This window comes from Calidris pugnax, unplaced genomic scaffold (genome assembly GCF_001431845.1).
Source record: "Calidris pugnax isolate Ruff unplaced genomic scaffold, ASM143184v1 scaffold133, whole genome shotgun sequence".
In the NCBI taxonomy this organism is placed as follows: domain Eukaryota; kingdom Metazoa; phylum Chordata; class Aves; order Charadriiformes; family Scolopacidae; genus Calidris; species Calidris pugnax.
Genome location: NW_015090977.1, coordinates 6,319,286 through 6,326,568, shown reverse-complemented (window position 1 = coordinate 6,326,568; position 7,283 = coordinate 6,319,286). Strand labels below are relative to the sequence as shown.

Below are 7,283 nucleotides of genomic sequence, written 5' to 3'. Positions count from 1 at the left end.
CGAGCCCCGGCGGGGCTGACAGCGCCGCACACCCCCGGCTCTTCCCGCAACGCCTTCATTCATCCCCGCCTTTGTTGCCGGCGCGGCGTGGGCTCCACAACCGCTTCCCCATCCCCACGGTCCCCTCTCCCCGCAGTGTGTGTCCCCCCCCCCCAATTCGCCATCCCTCTTACCCTCCGGCAGCCCCCCCGAGGGAGCGGGACCCTCCGTGCCACCGCCGGCTGCAGCCCCTGCCACTCCCTGCGGGGCCGAGCCGGGACGGAGCGAGCTGGGCGGGACCGGCGGAGGAGGAGGAGGAGGAAGAAGAAGAGGAGGAGGAGGAGGAGGATGCTGGGGCTGGTGGCTCCCTCTCTTCCTCCCTCCTTCCCTCCCTCCTCCCGGCCGCCGCCTGCGGGAGCACGGTCGGGCCCCGCCGCCCCCGCGAACAAAGGGGCCGGACCAGGGGCCGCCCCCCGCACCCAAATCCTCTTGGTTGGCGGCCGCCGGCGCCGCCGGAAACCGGGCGGGAGGGTGGAAAAGCAGCGCGGAGGCTTCTCCCGGCAGCCCGCAAGCTCCTAGCGTTCCTTCCTTTAAAATAAAAATGATGGAATTGCCGCTAAGTTCACCTTTTCGCCCGGCTGGGATGCGGTCTCCCTCTACTCGCCGCTGTGGGGCCGGTCTCTGAGGAGGAGGAGCTCTCCAAGCACACCTGAAATGAGGTGGGAGCAAATGGGATTGATACGGGAAGGGAAGGGCAGGAGGAGCTGGAGGTGCTTCCTGGAAAAAAAAAAAAAAGAAAAAAAAAAGAAAGAAAAAAAAAAAGAAAAGGAGAGAGCCTTAATTACCAGGGATTTTCTGGGGAATTCAACAAAGAGAAAGCACCTGCAGCCTTGGTACCTCATTCATTCAAAGCCAGGAAGGGTGGACTGAGCTGATAATCACCACTGGTCCCTCACCACCTCCCTGCTGGTCACTCCCAGGGCAGTACCTGGGCTGACACTGGATGGAGAATCAGGGTGTAGGGACAGCTAAAGATGTCCTCAAATGGCATCTTCAGTTTGGGCGGGAGTGAAAGTGCTTCCTACAAGGGCCACAGCTATATCCAATGTACTCTACAGACACCCCACGTCCCCCAGCAGGCGGTGATTTTGCACATCAGACACTATGGTTGGAGGCTCCAGGCCATGGAGTAAGAGGAAGGTCCCACTTGGCAACAATCCTGAAATTTGGTGACACTGGGCGTATGGAGCTGTGACTCTGAGCCCAGGAAAGGACAGCAGAGATGCAAATGAAGGAGATGCTGGCAGCAAAGCAGAGAAGAACAACACTGAAATCAACAGACCATCATCCAGACACGAGATGTGACAACCCCAGCCTCAGCAGGACAACCCAGCCACAAACATCCCCATTTTCCATCGTACAGACGGGGAGGCAAAGCCAAGAGAAGCGAAACAGCTGGTCCAAGTCAAAAATAGAACCTGAAGCACCTGAGTCCAATGTCTCTGCTTCAACTGCTGGTTCACTGTCCTCCCCTGGTATTTTCCCTACATCCAAACTCAACCCATTGCTTTGCAGCTCTGGATACAGGATTTTTTGTCGCCTCTCTAATCCGTAGTTGCCCAGGGAAACGGTGTGTCACCAGGAGAAGAGCTAGATGAGAAGGTGCCTATAAAACCAGGCTCTGGGCTCCAACAGGAGGTCTCACATCCCTGTCCAGCTTCACCCTCCGTTTGCCAGCTCGGCCAGTTCGTATCCTTGGGTCCAAGTTTCTCTCCGTACCAAAATAGCGGTGGAGCGATGATGGTGCGACTTCCAGAGGGACTAACGTGCATTTTGTAAGGAGGAGGAGTGTAAATTTAGAGCAGCTTAAAAAAAAATAAATCCTCTTTAATGTTTTGAGGTGCTTCGGGGTAGGATTTCAAATCTGTTATGGCTCAGAAGTTAAACCTTCTCACTTTTGATCAATGCTGTATCTTACATACCTTAATTTGTTCTCATTACAAAAATTTCCATATAAATGTTTCATTTACAGCCCTACATTACGACAGAGGAGGTCAGTGAGTCTGGGGTTCTGTTTTTCCTGCTGATAGTCCATGGTACACCCAGCAGCTCGATGCCATTCCCATTTTCGGGCTCGAATCGCTGCAGGACAGGGGGGGCCAGGACCGAGACGCTGCGGCGCAGGCTGGCACCTTTCTCATGGCTTCTCCATTTCAGCAGCAGAAGTCTGGATTTTTACAAGCACTTTGGTTTTCTTCTTTAGAACTCAGTCATCCCAAGGGCTCTGTGTGCATATAGTCACATATTATAGAGAAAATATATATTTTTATATATATAAAGGCAGGAGAGGGGCCTACAGGAGAGATGGCGAGGGACTCTTGATCAGGGAGGGGAGCCCTAGGATGAGGGGGAATAGTTTTACACTGAAAGAGGAGAGATTTAGATGAGGTATTAGCAAGAAATTCTTTGCCATGAGGGTAGTGAGACCCCAGAGAAGCTGTGGCTGCCCCATCCCTGGAGGGGTTCAAGGCCAGGTTGGAGGGGGCTTGGAGCAACCTGGTCTGGTGGGAGGTGTCTCTGCCCAGGGCAGGGGGTTGGAACTAGATGATCTTGAAGGTCCCTTCCAACCCAACCCATTCTATGATCTATTTATATTTTATGTTCCAGCAGTGACTGGAGACATCCTGGCCGTGGTGCCAGGCGCTGCACGCTCCCTGGAGAAGAGACGGACCCACACCACCGAGTGCGTTCTGCAGCGCTGACGCAAAACCGAGAGGAGAACCGAGCCCACTGGCTTCAATAAGATGAAGCTGGAAAAATTGCACAGCTCTTAGGTCATTTCCTTGAATCCTTTAGACAAATCTGCCTCTCTGACTAAACTTTCTCAGGGGAATTTCCAGGGAGAGAAGGAAAGATCATCCAGGGCCAGAGCATGATGTGACTGAAGCGCCCGTAGACTTGGATTTGTGTCTTTGCCATCAAGCGCTGCCCCACAAAGCTCTCCCTTGGCTTTTGTTCTACCTGCTTTTCACAAACTAAGCTTCAGGTTGAAAATAAATGTTGAAATCCTACCACTCTTCAGAACAGCACTGCTATTTCCCAATAACCAGTTATTTATTCACGGGGCTGTGTGTGGGGAAACACCCCTGGACTGATGATCCCAGACACAGAGAAGCACAGGAGACACTTAAGTTTCAGCCTATGAAACTTGTTTATTCTACACAGATGAGCAGAGTCCCAACTTTCAATTAAACAATTACACGTAAAAAGCTGGTTTGCAATCTCTGCCATTTCTGGGCTATCACACGCGCCTGACAAACCTCCTGCTCTCTATTACCCTCCTATTTTATGGATATGATGTATATTTTGTTTTGAAAAGCGGCTTCTCACAGATAGTCAAAACTGTCTCCGCTTGACTGATCCATTATTCTGATTCTGTAAGTGTTTGCATTAGCTGCTGGGATCACTAAAAAGCTTCACAGCTGTTTTCTTTTAAATTATCCTGACAAATGGAAGCATTACACGGATAAAGTAACGTAAAAACCAAGGGAATACTCACACGTGCATCTAGGGAAACAAAAAGAGCAAACGTTTTGTGTTTTGCTGTGTATTGTTTGAATAAGGAGAGCAGGTAAGAAATGGCCAGAGCGTTCAAGAATCTTTCCATTTCACCAGCCAGCAGCAGGAGATGAAGCACCTCTCTGCAAAGAGCTGATGAGACACTTGATTTGTCATGTACCAATAGGTGACGCTGTGTATTGTTTGAATAAGGAGAGCAGGTAAGAAATGGCCAGAGCGTTCAAGAATCTTTCCATTTCACCAGCCAGCAGCAGGAGATGAAGCACCTCTCTGCAAAGAGCTGATGGGACACTTGAGACACTTGATTTGCCACGTACCAATAGGTGATGCTTCCCAAAGCCCTGATCCTGCACTTGTTCCCCAGAGGCATTTGAAGGCCCCAGAGAGCAGATACAGGCCACGAGGTGACGCTTCCCAAAGCCCTGATCCTGCACTTGTTCCCCAGAGGGAGTTACATTTGAAGGCCCCAGAGAGCAGATATAGACCACATGAAGTGGTGACATCAGGACCCCACAAGCCAACAAAAGCTTTAGAGTTGAATCCTTTCAGCCTTTTCCTTATCACGTGCCGAGAAATCCCTGCCACAGACATCCCTTTGCCCTGCCAGGGTGCTGTGGGAACTGAGGGGTGGCAGAAACAACTGGTTTTTTGAAAATATTGTGCAACTTCATTACTGTCAACTTGCAGTTCCGTGATTTCCATCAGCTCAAAGATGCAGCCGCAACAAGAGCGTAAGTTCTTACTGTTCATTCAAGCTGAGGCTATAAATAGTGTTTGGTGGCAAAGCACAGAATTCCAGCATCGGCGGGAGAAACAAGATTAAAGCAGTGATGTAAAAAAAAAGCTGTTTTTTCCCTTTGATTACAGAGCTGCTGAAAGAACTTCTTCTCCTGAGGATCAGTGACTGCTGTGGGCCTGACCCACAGGCCAAGGCAAAAGTTCAGAAACTTCTTCTAAACAGCTTTTAAACTCTTCAGACCTCGCAGGGTTGCAGTGATTCAGCCAAGTGGTGCCACGTTTTCAGGTCTTTGTTTTCCAACCAAGAGCCACTGCAAAGTCTCTAATGCCCAGCAGATTCTGCTGTATCTCCTTAGGTGGAAGAAGCCTCCTGTCTATCTCCAGGCATCTACATCCAAGCCAACTGTCTAGACTTCCTATATAATCAGTGCAGAGAAACAGGCACCGGGGTGCAATTCCCCTCATCATATTGCAGATGTCTAAAATGGATTAATTGCTCCCTAACAACGCACGCTTCCACCCGAGGATTACAGGGGGGAGTGGAGAATTAGGCACCAAATGAGATGGTTGAAGTTAAGTGATATGAATTCCACTCATCCTCCTTCCAGAAACGCTCAATTGGAGCTGATGATGCTTATTTGGGTGCCTGTAGATCCGATGCACGTGTTAGGTAGGTTCTTGTCTGAAGGTTCTTTTTGTTTCACCCAAAGAAACCAGGCTTGTTGGCCAGGATTCAACAAGGGGGGGCAAGATCTGGCTCCGGGACCCTTCAGGGGAGCACACGTGGCTCATAGAGAGCGAGGGAAAATGCTCTGAAAGAAGGCTTTCTGCTGTGTGTTCCTACACACTTGTTAAAATAAAAGAAAGTGTGGGTGGAAATACGTTGAAGGATCATGGCAGTTCTCATTAGTTATGAAGATCAAGAGGAGCTCTTACTGCTTTCTTAGTGTATTTCCTATACTGAAATTAGGTGCATTAACTGTTACTTAAACTTCAGCCATCAGTGTAATTTAATCATTAGCACAATCTGGTTCTTATTGTTCTACATTTTTAAAGTAAACCCCTTGTTGCAGCAGCAAGGAAGGAGGGCTGTGGGACAGCACTCCCCATGAACGCAACACAGTAAAATGGACCCCACTACATGATGGAAGAAATAGTGTAATAGTTATTCTAGAATTAGAATAGTTTCATCACAAAGATTGCTTCCTATCCACGAGCCCAAAGGCAAGTGGATTTTCAGAGAAATTCAGCATCCATTAGGAGGAGGCCCTCTGAAATTCTGTCCTCTGATTCCATGTTTGTCCAAGTGACCTACTCAAGAACACACTGGCAGTGGAGAACTTGGAATAGCTCTTTTTTTTAGTCAGTAGGTTATTGCCAATCTTTCATCTGAAGATGACACTCCTCTTTACAGATGAAGTAAACGAGTCATGGAGAGAAAAAATAAAATATCTGTGGTCATCCAGCTGAAAGAGAAAGACATTGGTCAACATCTAAAAGACATTAATACAGCAGGATCAGAGCATGGAGAGCCTGAAGAGAGATTTGGCTCTAATGAGTATAACGTCTTATTCATGGGGAGGTGGGGAACAACACAGCAAAAAACCAGAGGTAAAGTAGTGGATAAGCCCTTCTAAGCAGCCCTCCCAGCCCAGCACAGTAGCACATATTTATTTTCCTTTCCTTTGTTATTGCCCTAAAGCTTGTCCCTTGTCTGAGTCGAGACTAAAGATCAGGCTATTCTTTGCTTAGCCCATTTTTTAAACATAGGAACAATTGAGAGTTGCACTTAGCCAGGCTTGCACAAATAAAGGAACTTTTATGCCTAGTGACCTCAAAGGTGAGCAAACATCACCTGTATTTTGTAGACTCAGGAATCAAAATTGGGAGGGATTAGTTTATCTTCCCAAGGCTGGCCCTAAGGCACAGCTGGGTACAGAACCAAAGTGGCCAGGCCCTGGGTATTATCATGTTGTACTTCACTCAGTTCATGCATTTCTTTTTATATGAATTCAAGCCAAAGAAAACCAACCTCAGAGCTCCCATACTCTATTCATCAGGTGAAGCTGAAGCCTATTTTATAATGCCTCTGGTGACTCCCTGTAACATCCGTGCAGCTCAATGTATCCTCAGGAAAATACAAGTAGACAAATATGACTCATAATGGGGCAACTCTACGTTTTTTCAGTTGTCAAAGCATCATGTATACCAGCACCGGTTGTTTGCAAACCACCCAAGCTCTGTCTCTGGCCATTGCCAATCAAAATTCCTTCTGGCTCACTATTTTTCATTCTATGTCAAAAAATTCCTCCCCTCTTCTGCTGCTGCTCCAAGTGCGTGCCACCAGACTTTTCCCGTTGTTGTCAGGGGTGTGGAGATTTATTGTTTTCTCTGACCTGGTTCAACAGGGTCTGTAACAAATTGCATCCAGCCCGTACTTTATGAAACAAAACAAAACAAAAAAAAGCAGTCTATTTTCCTGTTGTTTGGGGCCCTGACACAAATAGTATTTCAGACCAAATAGCAGCACCAGATGTTTTCTACAGAAAGTGCAGCGCCTGCGAGAGGCAAGAGAGTCCCATCTCCGTTGCATGGACTGGAGTGTGTTAGAAGATCAAAGATGAGGGATGGGAGCCAGGACCCAAAAGCTTCCTATCTGTGCCTGGAACTTGAAAAAAGATTTCAGTACCTACAACCAAAGCTGTGTTTAGTGGGGAAGGGGAGGGAAATGAGCTCCAATTTTGCCACGCAGAGAAAAGCCAGACCTTTTAGATATCTCTAGCAGGCGATGTGGGGAGCTGGCATGGACAAGCTGGCCTGATGGGGACACTGACCACTGAAACATCCAGTCCTGCCTTTGGTTTCTTAGCCTTTAATTGTCCAGAAATGCAAGGCTATCCCCAAAAAGGCACTGACACCGTCACGTAACATAGGGCACGCTTTCCCTGATCCCAAAGCACACATGAAACAATCTTTCATAACAAGCT

General features: G+C 48.2%; 1 protein-coding gene across 2 annotated transcripts in view; it reads right to left on the bottom strand.

Annotated features, from left to right (window-relative positions):
- Nucleotides 1-298, bottom strand: part of CLIP2 (CAP-Gly domain containing linker protein 2) — an 86,076-nt gene extending 85,778 nt beyond the window's left edge. For both annotated transcript variants that reach the window (XM_014953312.1, XM_014953313.1), the window contains exon 1: nucleotides 174-298. The gene's annotated coding sequence lies outside the window, so the exon portion shown is untranslated. The remainder of the gene's footprint in view (nucleotides 1-173) is intronic.
- Between the last annotated feature and the right edge of the window lie 6,985 nt (nucleotides 299-7,283).